Source organism: Passer montanus, unplaced genomic scaffold (genome assembly GCF_014805655.1).
Source record: "Passer montanus isolate IOZ18808 unplaced genomic scaffold, ASM1480565v1 scaffold74, whole genome shotgun sequence".
NCBI lineage: Eukaryota > Metazoa > Chordata > Aves > Passeriformes > Passeridae > Passer > Passer montanus.
Genome location: NW_024372592.1, coordinates 1,008,524 through 1,028,853, shown reverse-complemented (window position 1 = coordinate 1,028,853; position 20,330 = coordinate 1,008,524).

The window sequence follows — 20,330 nt, the reverse complement described above, 5'->3', positions numbered from 1 at the left end:
CCACAGAGAGATGGACATGGACTCTTTAAAAAAACAAACAAACAAACAAAAAACCCCGACCAACTCTTCAGGAATCATAGAAGATGGTGCTGCTTATATTGATGGAAATGAGCATCAGGGAGGAAAAGTGCAGCTTGGATATTGCTCTAAGCTGTCCTTGAGGCCACCAAGGATAAACAAAGGCAAAAGTGTTTCTTGCAAGCAGTTCTCCCTTTTCCCCATCATGGGTCTGAAGTCATTGCTGGAGAAATGTTACAGCAAGAGAGGCAGCACCCTTAAATCACTTTATAGTTCCCGTTTTCCTTCACCAGGTGACTAATTAGTCCCATATGGGGCTAGTTACATTTCCCTGTTGGTAAAGAAACTATGTGGAAAAATCCTGTTTTCCAGAACTGGAGAGACCATAAGCTGCTTTAGTCTGAGCAGCTCCTCTCTCTCCCCATCATGTCCTACTTCCTTCATCTTCCCACTTTGTCCATAGCTGGACCAGGAAACCTCAGTTTCTGTACTTCCCCCACCCTGAGTTATTCCTCAAACACAAGCCTCAGTGTTAAAAATTCCTATAAACACTGAATTAAAAAAAAATTTAAAATATATAATCTTGTCATTCAGAATTTTGGCTTAAAGATTTGGAACCTAAAGTTCCTCCTTTTTTCATTTTATGTCAGAAAAACAGTGTGCTTTGGGAAGCAAGTAGTGCTACCAAGTTATTGAAGAAAAGACATGTGCCAGATGCTATTTCCTAAAGTCCCTGAGGATAGATGTCACCAGCTCCAGCACTTCATGACTATAAACAGAACCTTAAGCAACTCATTTAAGACAAATAATTTTAGAAGTGAAGCTTTTACTTACTCATCGACACAAAACCTCCACTCTTTAATTGTCTATCTCATTCTGTGAAAGTGCATTGAAAATCTACCAACTTTATAAATAGAACTCAGTTAACAATCGCTTTGATGTCTAAGATGAGGTCCACATTGTTACTCCCCCTGTCTACCTGTCTGTTTTTTGAGATTGTCTCTGTTTAGACCAGCATTCCTGGGCTGGTAGCGAGATAGATGTAAATGAGGGATGATGAAAGATTAATTATTTTTCATTGGAGGGAGTTTCTTACCAAGGTTTTCTATCTCCCGAACACCCCAAAGTAGAGAAGGGAGATTATAACAGCAGGAAAAAGGCCAAGTCCTCCCTGCTTCCCTCTGAAAAACAAATTGGGTCTTTTAATCATGATCCCCTTTTTCAAGTGCCACAGAACTTGAATACAGTCCTTATAATCTCCCAGCTGGGTCCTGGGGTGCCTCATTTGGGCTCTGCAGGCACTGCACAGCACCGATGTTTAAGGGTGGGAAGGTCAGGGTAATGCAAATCACACTGGTCCTGAGGTAAGTGGGCACACACAGAAGGTGGTCTGAACACAGCACCCAGAACCCCTCTGTGTCCCTTGCTGAAGGTCTCATCACCTAAAAACTGAGACTCCTGTGATGATATTCAGAATCTGCAGCATCCAGATTTTATGTCCAACACCTTATTGTGCTCTGTCAAAAACCAAGCCCTAGGATGGCAGGTGGGATATGAGGGATAGTGTCAAGAACTGGCTGTGCCAGACAGCTGAGAAAGAGCCCACCCACATCTTGCCTGACTTAGACAAGTCGCATCCATCCCTCACATTCATAATTCCTCAAGTTGCTTCCAAAATTCAGTGTGTGGGACCTGAAAAACACCTATCGTGGAGGGGGTCTGAGCACAGATAAACCAGACCTGTTGCCAGTACACTGGAAGGTTAATTAAAATGAATATGGCTTTCAATAACTTCCAAGCTAAACAATTTGCCAAACTTTCTAAATATTGGAAGTGTTTTGCCTCTATTGGCTCCGTCCTCAGGCATCACAGGATGATTCGTTCCACCAATAATTCATGTACCTGCATGTTTTAATGACAACTGAAATACCCTGGCATTTCTGGGCTAGCATGTGTGCTGTGATCTATGAGCCTACACTCCCTCTGCCTCCACTTTGAACTGAGCTGCTTTATTAAGCAACCCCACTACCCACCACTGTTGAACGTGCCAGGACCTGTGAAGTTCTCTTGTACAATGTTGCCTTTGAATCCCTTCCAAGACCCAACCAGTAGCACCAGTATTCAGACACTGTAGGATGATACCCACAGCCAATGAACTAAAACTTCCTTTGGGAATCTGTAGAAACCCAAGGAGTCTGTTTTGTTGTTTTTTGGTTGTTTTTTGTTTGTCTTTTTTTTTTTTTTTTGACAAAACCAATTGACGCACAATCTGCAGTCATTAGGACAGGGAGCTAGAAATCAGCATATCTGCAATAAAAATCTCTACACCTACCTGCTTCCCCAGGAGACAAAGTTGCCTCTCCTAGAGGTCTACAACAGGGCACTCTGAAAAGAGAAATATAGCAAAAAGTGGTTCTTCTGCCTTATCTGTACTGCACATGAAGCTGCCTCAGAAGCTTATTTCTAAGGATTTTTTTCTGATATTTCCTCTTTTATTGTTACAAAGCGGGTAAGATACAGAGCCTTAGATATCCATGGTCAGATCCACGAACAAACTCATGCATTTCAAGTGGTATTAGATATTCAAGCAGGAATTTGGAATGAGATTTAGCTCACAGATTAAGGTATCCAAATTCAGGTGTTTACTTGATGACCTGTGAAATCCCACTGCAGCTGGTGGGAAGCCAGCAGCGTTGTCAATGACTTGTTAAAATTTACTCAGCTCACCTTAAAGGAGATACTTTTGTTGGGCCACTAATCAGTTTTCTTGTTAGTAGAGACTGTATTTTCTAGGCCCTTCATCCAGCTGGCCACTTACCAGCACCTGGAGTAAAAACCTGGAATATCTATATCATTTTCACCAGATTGTCAGAAATTATTTGGGATCTATGGAAGGCCTATGGTCGTCTGAGCAACAACAAGAGGCAAGACATGTCTCAGAGTGTTCTGGTGGTCTCTTCTTGGTTAGAGCACCTCAAAGGATGCTCAGCACAGGCTCTCCACAAAGGTGGTCACAGCAGCAATCCTTCCAGAGTTCAGGGAGTGTTTGGACAATGTTCTCAGGCTTTTGATGTGATTCCTGGAGTTGTCTTGCACAGGACCAGGAGCTGGACTTGATGATCTTTGTGTGTCCCTTCCAACTCAGCATCTTCTATTATTCTAAAATATATGTAGGAAATTAATAGTGCAGGGAAGGCAGAACTTTTTTGAACCAAAGGACAAAAAGAATCTCTGTGGTTGATTAATTTTTTGCCATCTGCCCTCAGAGCCATTGTCAATTTGCTGTCACAGACATGTCCTTTTGAGAGCCTTTTGGCTCTCAGGCCTCTGAGTCTACCTCTGAGTCTACCATAGGGCTTACTCAGGCCTCTTGTAAGTTGTTTCAGTACAACTGAAACTAAACAGAAAGTAAAGGGGGGAAAAAACCCAGCAGCCAACAGTCTACCTGCTTATCAGTCTGATCTACTGTCCTCTCATCTTGGGATGAAAAGGCAAGGGCAGCTTTGCTTCTCCTGACCACTAAACAATTGTTCCTCATGCATTTTTTTGCACATATATATTTATTTATACTACAGCACTTCATAGCAAACTAAGATGGCTCTTGGCCAAAATATGCACAGTGTTTTTCAGTTTGGTCTCTGTGAACAGCTCCCAGAAGTGTCTGGACAGACACAGAGAAATTTTGGAGCAAACTGTACTGTTTGTGTTTTGCTGGATCCTAGCAAACACAAAACAGGATGCAGACTTGGCAAAAGACAGCAAAGGAGGATTTCTAGCTGTGCTTTAATATCTACTTAAGTTGCTATGGGATCTCTTCTCTCTGTTTCCCATTTCTCTTTACCTGCTGAGTTTTCCTAGGAAACTCTAAGGATGTGCTCCATGCACATGCCATGTCCCACAGCCCTGATTCCCAAGTGTCAGCATGAGGAACCATCTCTCCCTGTGTTCTCCATGTCAAAGCTTCTTTCCTGTGCAAATAAATGCACACAGGATCCTGTGCATTTATTTTATTATTATTATCATCATTAATTTATTTATTGCTGTTTACTTCTGAAACTCCTCCAATATGGAATCATCCTGTGGCCATGGCATGCATCCAGCCCCAAGAGCCCAGAATTTCTCCTGAGTTCAGTAGTTTAAGCTCATACCTATATAATCAGACAAAAAAAAATCCCAGGAACAGGTCTTACTTAATAAATTAGCATACAGCTTTCTCCTTCCAGCCAATACCCCCCAAGCCACAGCATTCTAATTTCCTTCCTGTCCCACACTGGTACATTTATACCAGCAGGTCTGTTCTGGTAGGTCTGAGTGGGATAGGGTGAAGGCAAAGGGTTTATTACTTTTATTATTCTGAGATAATTAAGCAGCGCAATTTTGGGCATAAGCAGGGACTAAACCCCCTTTTATTGCTCTGGCAGAGTAAAGAGGCCATAAAAGGCATTTAAATTACCATTGCCCTTATCAGAGTCAGTCCAAAATAAATTCTGTTTATTTCAGACTCACTGATTTTATTGGAGCCCCAGTTTCACAGCCTTGGAGAATATAACCCTATCAAAACAAGACTCTTTAACAAGCATTGACCAGAGAAGCTGTGGCTGCCCCATCCCTGGAAGTGTCCAAGACCAGGCTGGATGAGTTTTGGAGCAACCTGGGATAGTTGAAGGTGCCCCTGCTCATGGCAGGGAGTTGGAACTGGATGGACTTTAAGGCACCATCCAACCTAGAACATTTTATGATTGTAAGATTTTGTGGTTACTGTTTGCTTTGAAGCAAGCACAGAGAGGGGACACTCAGATAATTGTCAGGAGGTGGCTGCAGGGCCAGCAATGAGGCTTTTTTGTGTCTGCAGGGAGTAGAAACATCTAAAAGCCCCAGTTTTATATGGAGACAGTCACCTTTCACCTCTCCTAACCACTGGCATCTTCCAGGCTGCTATTTTTTAATACACCCTAATAAACCCTGCCCTTCTCCTCCACAAAAACCTCCCAGTGGGATTTGCAGATGCTCAGCTTCAGGCTGACTCCAAGTTTTCTTACAAGTTTTGTTCCTGCAGTTACTTGAGCGAGGATAGACTGTATCACTGAATCTTCAGCATTTCCTTTATCTGTTATTTAAAATGGTAAAGCTTACCAGGGAGATGAATACAGGAACAGAGGAGTTGAAAGCTTTTATATCAGTCCTGTGCAAACAAAGTTAATGTGTCTTCCTTGTGCACAAAGATTAACTGTGATTAAGTGCTCCAATATGAAAAACGAAGACAGAAAAATAGAAAAGTGTTGCAGTGCTTAGCCATCCTTCTTAAAATAACTACCATTGTGTTAGGCTTAAAAGGCATTTGCTAAAGATTTTGTGAAGAATTAAGCTTATTTGTTATTCTTTTAAGATAGAAACAAGAGTAAAGGAAAAGCTGTTAGTCAACATTGTCTTAGAAGATAAAGGTTTCTAGATAAGAGCATATATGGGTCAATAGAAGCTTCAGTAAATATCTTTATTGATTGACAGGTCTCTTGAGAATTTTTTAGCTGGTTTAATGTCACCTTCTTTCTTTTTATGTTTCTTTTTTTTTTCTGCTCTTGCAGTAATATTGGCTGAGGGGGACAAGCAAGTTATGTCACATTTCTGTTTGACCAGCAGTGACCCCAGGAAAACAGTGAGAATCAACCTAAGGGCTGGTGTTTGCACCATGCCAGCCTAACTCAGGTATCTTATCAAGAGGCTCAATTAAATGAATGAGACAGTCACCCCAAACCCTTCTTTCAGATTATTTCAGGAGTTGGACTTTGATGATCCTTGCGGGTCCCTTCCAACTCAGGATATTCTATAATTTTATGATTAATAATATCTCCAACAGGGGAGACTTTTCTCTGATTTAGCTAAACTCATTTAAAATCATCCCTTAGAGCGTGAAAAGAAAAGAGCTGTACATTGCAAACCCCAGGCTTTAGACCTGCTATGGGGAGTAGGCATTGATGCTTTAAGCTGTTTGTCTGCAAGGTTTAACTGTCAGGTGCTAAAAACTGCAAACCTACCTAGAAGTCCTAAGGCAAAACATAAAATTCAAAGATCTTTTCATTTTCCTTCTGTGGCTAAGGTTATTTTTTTCAGTTTCCACTCCCAAGACACAAAGATTAAAAACAACTTACATCGAAGAGGTAAAAAGTAAAAAGAAAAAAAGGAAAAAAAAAAAAAAGAGATTCTCAGATGATAAGCTTATAGCAGCAGCTGAGTATTTGTAACATATTCAAAACAAAATAGGCTGAGCCAGGGCGTAGATGTGTCTGTCCCCCTGGAAATAACACCTCACTCAGCAAAGATGCCCTTTGACTTGAGTGTGGCTATCTGAGGAGTCGAGTGTTGCTCAAAGCCCTGATGCTCACCACCCCTGAAATGCATCCAGCTGGGTGAGAATAAAGCTGAGACCACAGTGCAGCATCCCTTGAATCTCAGTCTTAAATGATAACCACCCCCAGAAGAGATTCCTGTGTTGAACAGTGAGAAAATAAATAGCTCTGCTTTTGCAACAGGGTGCCAGATTTTGGAGCGTTTGAAGCCTTTTCTCATCTCTGCCAGAGGCAGGAGAGAGAGTGCAGACAGAGAGGCAGGAGGACAAGGAGGCACAGAGGTTTGCCTACAGTGGAAAACTGTTTAACTTAACTGAATGACCAGCAAAAAATCTTTTTTCCTTATGGACAGATTGAAACAGGAGCAGACATCTTGTGAATTTTTTTGGGCAACATTCCCCATGAATTAAGGCTTTTAGAATGGACCTTAGGCTAATTACTGAGCATTTATACCAGGGATTCACAGGAGCTTTTAGCCGTGTCCCTGGGGCATGTTGGACATGGCAGAGCTGGGTGTGCTGGCAGAGAAGATGCCCATTAGTGTGGGCATGGCCTGCAGCTCCAGCTGTGCTTTGGAGCTGGCTCCCAACCCATGTCCCAGCAGGAATCTTGCTGACACTCCCATGGTTTGTCCCCTCTCAGCAAACAGGGAAAGGAGTAAGGTAAGGTCACTTACTCCACAGGCTGTATTTGGCTGTCACCATCCCTGATGACTCAGAAATGCTGACAAACACCATAAGAACCACCAGAATGGTGCCATTCAACCAGCAAGGAACCCCAGAATCCTGACATCCACAGAACACAAAATGATGGATCTCTGTAGAAGATGGATGGATGCTTCCAACATCAGAGCAGTATGAATTTCCTAGAAATGTTGTCCTTCCCACGTTCCCCTGCACAGTCCCAGTTCCTCTTTCTGGGACAACCATAACTGTGACCTGTGACACAGAGGGGACAGAGCTACAGCTGGAAGCTCCCCTGGGAGATGCTCTGCCTGGGCAGGAGATGAAAAAGAGATTTATTCTGGAAAAATGGGCACAAACACAATGACAGATAAAAGCCTGTGAAATACACTGTTTAGTGAGGACAGACCCGGGGAGAGAAGATGTTTGATGAGACAGACAAAACTTCCAGAAAAATATTTGTGTGTTTCAAGTCATACAATTTTCAATGAGAATTAGTGCCAAGTGTATGGAAGGAATTCAAGTATTAGCCTTCCCCACACATCCCACTGCTGGTGCTGACTACAGCCAGCTCATATGATTTGAAACTTGATTTATCCTCTGTGCAAAGTCCTGCTTAAAATTCAGTAATGCTTTTTTTTTTTTTTCAGGCTCAACTTATTTTCCCGACCCAAGGACTGCCTGAGAGGCAACAGATAGTTCTGCCTTGAAATGTGATATGGCAAAAGCTGGGTGATTTTGGCCTGCCTCAATATTGTGATCGCTGTTGGGAAGTAAAAGCCCTTCTCCTACAAGCTGCAGGGGCAGTGTGTGTGGATGATCACGTGCATTTCCAGATCCCTCATATCCACGTTGAGTAGGAGGGGTGCTGAGAGCAGCAACACAATATTTTAGGGCTGGCAAAAGCCACAGCCACCATGAGAAGCTTGCTGAAGAAAATACTAACTTGTAACCCAGTCTGAAAATGCCTGGGAGGTGTGAAGACTGCAGAGGAGGGGGGACTGGCCTAATGTAGGCAAAGAAATCAGTGGAGACAAACATGTGAGGTATATCTTGAAGGTCACAATCCAAGTTTAGACCCTCTTAGAGGAGAAAATGGAATTAATTGGTGATTCTGTGAATCTACCCAATCATTCTCCTTGTGTGGCATGAGAGACCAAGAGGGAATTGGAAAAAAAAAAACAGCCAAGGTGGAAAAGAAAAAGAACAACATTTGGTGAAGTGCTTATATTGTGCACAGCAAGAGCAATCAAGTTGGTTGATGCAAGTGTTTTAAACAGCCAAGGTGGAAAAGAAAAAGAACAACATTTGGTGAAGTGCTTATATTGTGCACAGCAAGAGCAATCAAGTGGTAGGTGGTTGATGCAAGTGTTTGTAAATGCTCAGTTACAGAGGATTTGCATGTTGCCACACCAATATGATGATTTAGGGCTTCAGCTCAGATTTTGCACGTCAGACCTTTCTTTTCCAGAGGTTTCCACACCAACCATCCTTCCCCAAAGTGATCAGGTCTCCCTGTATGTGACAACACAGACCTCGATGGCATTAAGGACAAACTGCTAAAATGACCATATAACACATAGAGCAATGGGAAGAGAATAACAAAACACCAATTTAAAGTTATTCAAGGCCAAAACTTGGTGGATGGGTGTTTCTCTGATGTGTGTACCCTGGGTTTTCATACTGAGACACTGCAAATCCAAAGCCTAGGTGAATAGAGTGTTGAACACAGAGCAGCAAAACCAAGGTCTTCATCTCTGCACTCCCACTCCCCTTCCTCCTCTGCCATTATTAGCAAATGTCTGATTTCAAAGTAGGCCACTAGAAAAGATCTTTTAAGTTGTGGGTTTTATCTCCCCCTCCATGTTTTTTATTTTTAATTTTGTACGTTGCCACCACTTGTTGAGGGGACCCGGTTATTTTGCTTCTTCCTTCTGTTTGTTTTGCCCTTTGCTTTTCACGTGGGGGAGGATGGCAGAGGGTGGAAGCAATCATGCTCTTCATCAACAAACACAGGGCACAGGGAGGTCAGCCCAGCAGCACACTGGGTGCCTGAGATGGATCTTCAGGGGCAAGATCCAGAGCACAACCAGCATGGGAGAAGCAAAAAACAATCCTTTTTTTTTTTTGTTTGGGTTTGGTTTTCTGTGGGCAGTCTCAGTGCAAATAAAATAAAATAAAATAAAATAAAATAAAATAAAATAAAATAAAATAAAATAAAATAAAATAAAATAAAATAAAATAAAATAAAATATTCATGTGCATTTTTAAGCTCCTGGAGACCTGAAATGCTGAGGTGTGTTTAGGAAATCTAAATCTGCAAGAGTGACAGAGATATCATTAAGAAAAATAATGTCCCTGAACAGGGAAGGCTGGAGGGGGTGGAGAAACGAGGGAGGTGGAAGAGAAGGAAAGCTGCTAAGCTAAGAAATTATGAGGTCATGATAATATAATTTCCTAAACTGGCTACTAATTAACCACAACTCTGGAGCTCAGTGCTGTGAACCAACTCCATCACAACCCAAAAATCACTCTGAAAAAGAAAAAAAATTCAGCAGCAAATTTTTCAGTGACAGTGTTAGCCAAATGTAATTCATGCAATGTAATGCATTTTACAGATTTTTTTTCCCCTTTTTTCCTCCCCTATACTTTTAGCTAACAGGCCAAAATTTCTTGTGTGCACAGGAGACGGAACAAGGGCCAATTTTGATGTGAAGTAAAACAACTAAAGCACAGAGGAAATTCCCTTTTGGTGCTGCCCTGGCAAAGCCAGAGATGAGCGGTGCCCAAATCAGCCTGATGTGCAGGCCCAAATTGTTTTTTACACATGAGAGCAAGGAAGAGGAAAGGCAAACACAGACACCCTCCCTTGCCCAGCTGAGCCTTCTTTGTGCTGTGAGTCACCTGCAGTAGTCAGAGCCACTGGGGTCAGCCTGAGAGGTGTCAGGAGGAAATACAACATCCTGAACAGTGGCAGGGGTAGGGCCTGCAGCTCCTGAGGTCCTGGTGCCTTTTCCCATGACAGCAAGATGTCTATACAAAATATAGAATAGCTGTGTAAGAAGGCAGGAACCCCTTGCTCATTTAGTAGGCATTACCTACAGGCAGTTTTCTTTAGTGGAGGAAGAGGTCCGGTCTTCATCCTGCCCCCCACATTAATTCCACATGCAAAAGGGCATTTTTTTCTAAGGAATTACAATTAAATTCAAACCTTACACGTAATAGAAGCAGTGCAAAACAGCTTCAATGCAAAGCCATGCAGCAACAAAAAATACATAGTGGCTCAGTAAAGTCAAAGATAAAAAAAATTAGTTAAATTTGCATGAAGCCATAGATATTAACTTTTAAAAGCTGACATGAATACTGTGGGGTGACAAGAAAGGAGAGGATGTCACCCAGGACATGTCAGAAAAAGGAAAAGAAAAATTGGTGTGCCAAAAGTTCCTCTTTTAATGCTGGGCCCCAAATGTTGGTAGCACAGTGTTGGTTGCTTCTGGCAACAGAGATGTCAAGTGGAGAAGCTGATGAGAGGTTGCAACAGAGAAGGTGGAATTTTGAGCCAGGAACATGGCAGCAGCAGTACCTCCAGGAGATGGAGAGAAGGGCTGCTTGGGAGACTATGAAAAAACAGCCAATATCCCAGCCAGGAGCCACAAATGGTTTGGGGAGTGGTGTTAGGGACAGGTCAGGCCTTGGTGTTTTGGATACATGAGGAGAGAAGGAGCCCAAGTGCCAGTGGAGAGGGCTGAGCCCCTCCCTTCCTAGCATTCCACATCATGCCCTGGACTTGTCCCCTTTGCCTTTGCTTGCTCTTTCACTGCCTCTTTCTCCCCACAGCACTGCTGAGGACCCAGACTGGGAGCACTTTGGTCATAAAAGAAAGGAGGTGGAGGCTAATGAGAGGGCTAAAGCCCTTTTCTTTCCCCTCTCCTTGTAAACCCACACCTGTGCATCCCAGCTGTGTTCACAGCCTGGATTTTGACTGGAACCTTTCTCTTACATGGTGGGAAGAGCTTACCTGGATGCCAGACCTGGAGTGCACTGATGAAATCAGCCTCATGCAGGGAAAAGTCTCCTGCCATCAATGCTCATGAACATGAGCTAACAAACCCTGCCAATCTTCACAGCTAAGAGATTTCCTCCCCATCACTCAGTACCAGCTGCAAAGGAGAGGGCACAGAGCTCCTGGCTCCAGCTCAACCTCCACTTTCCAAATGCTACATCCTCCAGGTGAGGGATAATCCATCACGTGTAGCATCCATTTCAAACTGCTGCTTATGCCATGCTCTTCATACATTTAACATGAGCAAAATGAGAGATTCAGGAGGGGATCATCAGAGCAGGGGGTTCAAGGAAGATGGATTGTGCAGCAGTGTAGCTGAATAAAGAAAAAATGAGCTTGGTTTCTCTTTCTCACTTTCTAGTTTGCTGAGTAATTGAAGGAAAAGTGTTTCCATGCACCTGGTCTCTGGAGTGGCCTTTGTGAACTTTAGCCATTGCAGACAGTGAGAGACTCAGATGGTGTAAGGAGAACCCTGCCTTTACAAAATGACCTTCTCTCACGCCACAGCTTCCACCCCCAGTCTCACATTGTCAGACTCTCCCACCACCAGTACTTTCTGCAGCTGGCTGCAGCCTGACCCTCTCAGTCACAGCTTTAGAGCCGTCTTATGTATTTTGAAACCCGGTTTGGTGGTTTGGTGTTGGTTTTTTGAGATGAGGTAAATATTTATTGGGGTTTTTTCTGTTTTATCTTAAATGTGGAAAAAAAAAAAACCAAGAAAAAAAATTATCACAAGCAGACACCTCAGGCACATCTTTGTGTCATAGGAGAGCAGAAGAGGACTAGTTTGCAGCTAAACCAAGGGTTGCTCACTGAAAACAAGGATAAGATCCTCAGCTCTGGAACACACAATTTTGTATCAGCTTTGGGGGCTTCTTACCAAGGATGGGTCCTGCCATGCCTCATAGACCACACATGAGCTTCATTTCTTTGCTCTCTGGTCCATTTTCACCTCTAGGTGATGATCATCACATTTGTTGTCACCCTGGCATCTCTCTTCTGCCCTAGGACCAGTTACTGCCAGACACAACCCATGGGCACATCCCATCTGGTGTTGAGGGCTCTGGAGCAGAGCAGAGGCTTCAGCCTGTGCTGGGAACACACATCTGCCTCACGTCATCCTCCTCACACACCTGCCACCCACAGGCACAATCCACCCCTGTGGGTCAGGAAACATGGATTGGTGACCAGGGTATTATTATGGGGTACACAAAACATGTGCAGTGGGTGACTTACAGGTGCTCCTGCCATAGGCAGACACCCCTGAAACCCTGCTAGGCAGAAGTCTGATGCATCTCTCTCCTCCTAAAAAGCAGAAAAACTCTTGAGTCCTTTTGAGGATTTGGATTCATTTCCAGAAATTGTTAATGTATTTAAGAACTACTGGGGTTAAACAGCTGAATTGACTAGTGCTTTCGTTTTAACACAGCTTTTGAAAAAGAAAGATCAAAATGGTGTTTCCTGAAAGCTTTTCTTTTAAATTTTGAAATAGAAAGTTCAAGCAAGCCAGTTTGGCTTTTTGAAGACAGAGTTTGTTTTTTGGCTTGTTTTGGCTTGGGTGTTTTTTATCCCAAAAGCATGTGAGTTTCAATGAATAATTGTTTTTCAAAAAAATTCAAGTCTTAATATCTTAATGGATTTTATTCAAAGTCATAGTTGAAACTGTCACAAGGTTGCACAAAGCTCACTTTAAAAACATGGCACACAAAACCAGGTAGGTTTACTTGAGCAGGGTGCTCATGTATTTTCTGAGACCCCCAACAAAGGGAAGAAATGATGAATCTGACTCAGTGTTCTTAGAAGGCCAATTTATTATTTCATTATATATATTATATTAAAGAATACTAAACTATACTAAAGAATACAGGAAGGCTACAAAGATACTAATGAAAAACTCGTGACTCTTTCCAGAGCCTCAACACAGATTGGCTGTGATTGACCAATAAGTAAAAACAATTCACTTGAAACCACCTGTTGGATAAACAATCTCCAAACCACATTCCAAAACAGCAGAACACAGGAGAAGCAAATGAGATAATATTGTTTTCCTTTTTCTCTGAGGCTTCTCAGCTTCCCAGGAGAGAAATCCTGGTGAAGGGATTTTTCCAGAAAATATGACAGTGATTCTCTTTGACACCAGGCAGTCCTGGCAAGAGACAGAGCAGGGCATGCCTGAAGAAACTTTCCTCTATTGATTGTGGGCTCTTCCCATTATCCCGCAGTGCTTAAGCAAAAGCTGTGATTCTTTCAAAAAGAATCACTCTGATTCCCTCCCAAGCCTGTGAAGGAAGTGGAACACCAATGATGCATCTCCAAGCCACGTGCACCTCCCTGGTTGCCCATTACACAGCAGGAGGATGCCACGGGGCCACCCAGCACATCAGTCACAGCTCGCTCACGGGATGCCCTTCCAGCAGCCCTGTCCTCACTGCAGCCCTCTGGCAGCTCCCGTGACATTCACCATGTGCCCTCGCTCACATGCTTCACACCAGCATGCACATCATCCCCAGGGCTGGTGACATTCCTGACGCCGCAGGATGATGAAATCTCTGGCCACCAAGAACCACCTGACTCCCCCTTCCCCAAAAAATGGGAAGAGAAAAGGAGACAAAATGTTTCATACAGCTTCTGGCTTCATTTGGGGGAAGTGGAGCAGGTGAAGAAGGTGCTCTGGCACTCACAAATAGTTTTTCTCCCTTTTTGCATCTGTTTGACTTTGGTAATATTCACACAAGCACAGCAAAACCCTCCTTAATGCATTAAGACTAAAATCATAGCTTGTCTTGATTGGAGACTGCGTGTTAGCAGTGCCCAGCTAAGTCAGGGCTTGCATTTTAATTAGAAACTCTAATGGTGAAGTAATATGAGAATAATTCCAGTAAGTGCTTTCCCTCTGGCAACTTGAAATAATACTGACATTTCAGGTGTTCCCTAGTCTGTAACCAGTTTTTATGATTTTTTGTCCTACAGCATCAGCTGCAGGCTCTTACACCTGATAGACAATATCCTCATAAATAAGCATGTAAGAGGAGTTAATTCCCCTGAAGATGCATGGTCATGGATACCTACCTCATTGCCTGCATTTTGGAAAGCAAGTGGACAGGGGGTGAGTCAGTGAAGGAAGCCCAGAAGGAGTTTTTTTTCCTCTGGTGGCTTTGCAGAAAGCCTGGGACCTCAACTTTGGGATCAGTGCTTCATGGCAGGGAGGTCCTGTTACCCAAGGAAAGCCCACTCTGTTCAACACTGTTTTACAGCCTGGGCCAAAAGAATTAATTTTTTTGCCATCTCAAGTTTTTGGACCTACCTTTTAGCTGGTTTTGGACAACAATTAGCACAGTAGAATTTTGAATACCAATTTGGACCCTAGGAGACACCCTGGAATCACCAGTAACAACCAGTTATCGTCTGCTATCCTGAAAGCACTACTTGGATATTTTAAAAATATTAATAATTTTTTTGGGCTGATGTATTTAAATACTACTTTTAAAGCATTTCAGCTTTTTGAACCCACACTATTAGTGAGTCAAATCTGCACTACAGCCAGTTGTGAAATGCAACTGGATGAGACAAGAAAGGAGGAAAAAACTCATATAAGGATTTAAATGCTATCTGACTCATTTTCCTGTACACACAAAATTATCACAGTTTTGTTTTCAGATATGTTAACACTATAAAGAGGATATGAGTATCGAGCTGGAAAAATGAGGGAAATAGGGGACAAAAAGCTAAAACACAGTGCCTACTGATATACTTGAAGCAGTTGCACAAAATACTTTGCTTCACTTTCTTAGGCCAGTCCTCTCTGCCAGTAAACTGGGAAGGATTGTGGTTTAACAGCTTTGCAGATGGTGTGGGGTAGAGAAAGAGCAAGTGACTCCTCAGGCTTTTGCACTTGTGGCCCTGTCTCTTCGTGTCTCTCTTTTTCCCTGACCTGCTAACCAGAGCCTTCAGTGAAAAAATGGAGAAGTGCAGAAGCAAAGACGGCTCATCAGTACCTGGGCACAGAGATTTTGATGAATAACATGGAGGGAGTCTAAAATTAAGTTCTGTGAAGTGAGAGTGAAAACCAGACTGAGTAGGGTGTCCTGTTTAAAAGCTCTTTGCTCTGAATTTGGGCTCGTGGGTGTCAGAGGGGTCACAAGTCATTACCAGCTCTGTGGGAGTGCTGAGTTATGCTTCCAATGTGCAGTTTCTGATGGATTTATCCACCAAAATCACAGGTTTCTGAAGACCCACTGAATGCTGGCTGACTAAGCTAAGCACACTGCTTCCTTTGAAGGTGCCAAACTACACTAAAAGTAGTTAAAGACACAGGAAATGTTTCCTTTTTCCATTTAGGCAGTTGTTGTCCTTGCCCCAGGGATGTTATATGAGCATGAGTGGGAGGGACCCAGACCAGCACCATAGCAGGAGGGTTAAATAGCCCTGGATCTGGTGAAGCATCCTGCTCCCCATTCCCTCCCTGTAATCTGTCAGCTGTCCACTGCCTGCTGTGGACCAGCATCATTAGGTACATGAAAGGGGAGAACAAACATGCCCAAAACCCAAGGAAACAAAGCAAACAGGATTCATGGTCTAGTGGTTAAAAGGCAAGGGCTGAGCAGTCAGGAGAGCTGGCTTCTCTCTCAGGCTGGGGCACTGTAACTCTTGGTTAGCATCTCCTCCCTGTGCCTCAGTTTACCCAGCTGTAAAAAGGGGATGGTTACCCCTCCCTGAATACATTAGGAGGGCTTTAAAACACCCACAACCTAATCAGTGTTACAGGTTATTCCAGCCCTGGCAACTTGGGAAAAATCAAAGCTGATTTATACAGTCGAATCACTGTTGGCACCGACAAACTGGTAGAGACAGTCCTGTCAAGTATCATATTTGAAACATAAGGCTTATACCATTCATTCCTGTCATTTTTTTATTTTTTTTTTGTTCCATGCAATGGTAGATAGGTATTGCATGCAGTGATATCCCCTCAGTGTGTGCCAAAATGAATAATGCCAGGGAGTTTCTGCCTCAGGGAAAGGCCACAGCCAAGCTTCCCATAGGTCTGCTGCCAGTGGAACCCCAGTGCAGAGGAGGTTGGCTGGGAGGTGTGTTCACAGATGAGGTTTCCCAGGAGATCTCTTCCCTGGTTTTATCCCCTGTGTCACTGAACCTGACACAATGCTCCTCACGCACTGGAGATACCATCAAACCGTGATAACAGCCAGGGCAGAGGAGGGGAGAGTGTTTCTGCACATCTCTGTTGGTTAGACTTGGGATTTTTGCTTGTGCTGGGTTTGCTCACACCTTCTAACCAAGAACACTAACCCAGCGACACTTCTTGAAAATCTAAACCAAGAAGAGTGACTGCAGGGGCTTGTTAACACGCCTGCAACAGTCACACACCACCCTGTCCCTACATGTGACAAACCCAGCAGCACCACCAAATATTTCATATTGGGAATTCCAGCCCTAAACCTTATGTTTTTACACTTCTCTAAACCCCTGACCTTTCTGGAACACTTCAGTAGGGATTCCTGGGATTCATTTGGCATTTATAAGCTCAAAATGAATAGGCTTCTTTACAGAGAGTTCTTGGTATGATCTTCACATTAGGGCAAAATATTTTTTCTCTTTTCTCTCTTCAGGAGAGGTAGAGCCTGAAACTCTGGAGCTACTTAAAATATGTGTAGGTGTGACACTTGGGGACAAGGTTAAGTGGTGGCACTGGCAATGCTGGGTTAATGATGGACTCAATGTTCTTAAGGGTCTTTTCTAAATTAAATGATTCTGTGACTCTTAAACTGACAACTACTGACTTGCATAAATTTTTTTCAGAGAAGATATGCACTGTGGAAAACCAGGAAATTTTTGTCATGAACTTGAAAACCTTCAAGTTATCCCCACAAACTGAAAACATTCCATCCAAACCCCAAGAAATTCAGTTTTCAGTATTCCCCTCCTTTTTTTAACACAGAAAGGTATTGAAAACATAAAAATCAACCCACTTCCAGAAAAAATTCAGTCCCACATGATTGGAGCTGCACAGCACAAATAATGTGTTAGGTACACAAGGTACAGATATTAGTCCCTGCCTTTATTCAGGTGTTCAGGATATTTACTCATTGAGAAAAAGGTCCAAATAGCTACTGGACAATGCTACTTTTTCTTTACTTTCTTACTGGGAGCACACTTAGGTTTAAGAAAGTCTGGAGATCACATGTAGAGCTCCTCACTCAAACCAGGGCCATCCTAGAAGTCAGATCAAATTTCTTAGTGTCCCACCTGGATGAGTTTTGGATATTCCCAAGGATGGTGATTTCATAGGTTTCCTTTCCACTGTTTGACCACCCACAAGGTGAAAAAAAAGTCCACAATATCTTACTCTCCTTAGTTACCTTGGTCCTGTTGCTGTTCATCCTGAGAAGGATTTGTTTCAGTCTTTTCTACACCCGTCATTGCAATACCCCATCTCATAAGTGATCTTGAATTTTCTCATCTTAAAACTCTGAGCCAACCCAGGACCCTCAGCTTCTCTTAAGCCATGTGCTCCTGTCTCCACTGAACTTGTTTCATAGGCCCATCAAAAATTCATATTTATTCTTAAAGAATATAAATTCCTTTCTACTCATCCTCTTGGTGTATGGTCTACAAGTCCTAGACACTCTGGGCAATTCCTTACACTCACACAGGATGAGCACAGACCCTAATGATGAAGGAATTTCCAAGTTTTATTCAGAATAACAATTGCTTTTTAATTTGCACTTCTTTTATGAACTCTGTGTAGACTGGTAACTGTTAAGGCTCTGAATCTTTGGATCAAAGGCCTCATAGAGGTAACTGTAATGTTATTTTTAAAATACAGCCTCTCCTGCTGCTGGTCAGCTCTCCAGTATGGTGCTGCCTTTGGTAAAACGCTTTCCGAGAAGCCCAAATGGCACAACTTTTTCTCAGAAAAGGAGGTGGAAATAAACAAGCAGTGGTGCAAACACATAGATCACTTGGCATGGAAAGTGGAAGCAGAGCACTGTGAAAAAACAGGCTTCGTAATTATATAATCATTTTACAACCAGTAAAAAAAATAGGAAGGGAGCAAAATTTTAAAAAGCTGCCTTCACTAGAATGAAAAACTGGGTCTACTTGCCCACCTAAAGGGTAATAATAGCCATTCTGGGAGTGCTAAACTCTTTGAACTGTGTCTAAGTACCACTTCTGTTTATTTTAAGGAAGGAAACTGTCAGGTTCTGTTTGTTCGTAGTGAGCCATCCACAATGTGCTTGATGCATTCAGGACTAGTAAAATAGTGGTACATCAAGTATAGGAAACAAGAGGTTTATCATGGGATTAGTCTTACAGAGATAAAAGTAATCACAGAGTTGCTCAGGACTTCTTGTTTGCTGTGAAACTTGACTACAGGAGGTGATGGGTCTTTTCTTTTACAGCTTTTTCTGGTTGAGGAGGGAGGGAAGTGGGGTTAAAATAAAAAAAAAACGTTCATCTCTCCATTATTTTGTTCTTCCCCATCGTTTGGTGCTTTGCAAAGGGGCAACTTTATTTAAAGGGATCATGTTTCTACCTTGCAACAAATCCCAGCCATGATTTTTATGGGCTAATTGCATTCCTGAACAGGTCACGAACTCTGGTCTGTTTTATTTCTATTCCTGATTTTAATTTTAATTTTTTTTCAAAAATAGTAAAAGAAAAGTGAACTGATGCAACTAAGACCATGCTTTTACTCACAGTGCTTATGTTATGGGGCAAGTCATTTACTGTTTCAGGGAATCAGGTGTTTTATAAAACAACTGGCCCAGCCTATTAGCTCATCATCTGGTGTGATGAATTTATTTTTGATGAATTTTTGATGAATTTTTGATGAATTTTTTAATCTTTAATGCACAGTGGCAACATCTCTCAGGGATACCATCCACAAGCCAGATAATTCTTCCACAGTTCATTTTTACCTGTTTACTTTGAGCTTCTATATTGCACAGTGGACATGTCAAAACTCTGGGAAAATGCTGTCTTATGGAATGCAGATGGATCTCCAGGCAGTGCAGGGCTGTTGCATGAAGATTTGGACTCTCCAAACACCTTGGAGAGGGTGGGGTATGTCTGGTTTTATTTTTGGATCTGGAGAGCTGAGCTCTTCTCTCTGTCTGTTCAAACACCAGCACATGGCAGTGGTTGATACAAGCTTGGATTTCACACCACATCAAAAAGGATGGTCCAGTATTCACAGAGAACTCTTTGGGACAGGATTCCCCTTAAAGGGATGTTCTGAAAGAAAACCACCAGTCCAAAATTGAGACAATTAAATTAAAAATAAGAAGAAGAAGAAGAAAAAAATTGACTTCAACTTTTGTACTGGTAAATGTCAGAGTTCCATATGGTTCTGGTGATCCTTAAGAGAAAAGTGATTGGGGTTTCCTCTGTTTTGCATTGGTCCTCTCAACTCTAAGTTCTGCTGGTTAGGAGCTGTCTATGTGGTGATTATTTTTGTTGGTAAGTCCTGAACGAGCACAAAAATAATGTACAACACAGAAATTACAAAATTACATGCATTCAGGTAAGTTCCATGTGGGATGAATCTGTCTCAGCTATGTTGAGATGACTGGGACAGTAGCCTACCCCCAAGTGAATGTCTAGGATACCATCACAGTGAGATCTAATCATTGGAGGAAAACATCTGATTTCTCCACTTTTGGAGAAGAAAAATCACACCCTGCCCTCTACTATCCCGGCTGGGTTTTTTTTGGCTTTTTTTTTTTTCCATATGCTAGAAAGAGGATTTGGTCAGGTTTGTATCTGTACTTTTTAGATGAGCACTTTTCGTCAGGTAGCTCCCATGTTTTTTATTATTATCTAAGAGATGTAAGGTTCACCCATTCTGTCTCCAAAGCTTTTGGATAATTTCAGAACTTCTGCTCAGAGTAAAATTCAAACATCAGTGGAAGGTATGGAAAAAGAAGTGAAGGTTGTGGCTTTGCTCACCCCATGATCCAACCAAGTGAGTGGAATTGGTGTGGATGATGACAGGGTAAGTGCCTAGGATAAAGGAGTGCAGTGGCTTATCTCTCTCTGCAGAAGAAATGTAGAGGAAACAGGATGTTCCCACAAAATTCTGCTAAATATTGACCTAGATACCTAGCAAAAAATCTTGTCCATACTCAGAGACCTGTGAAAGGTCTTTAAGGAAAATATTTTTTCAAGCCCTTGTCCAGCACACAGAAGTTATTTGCCTGACAA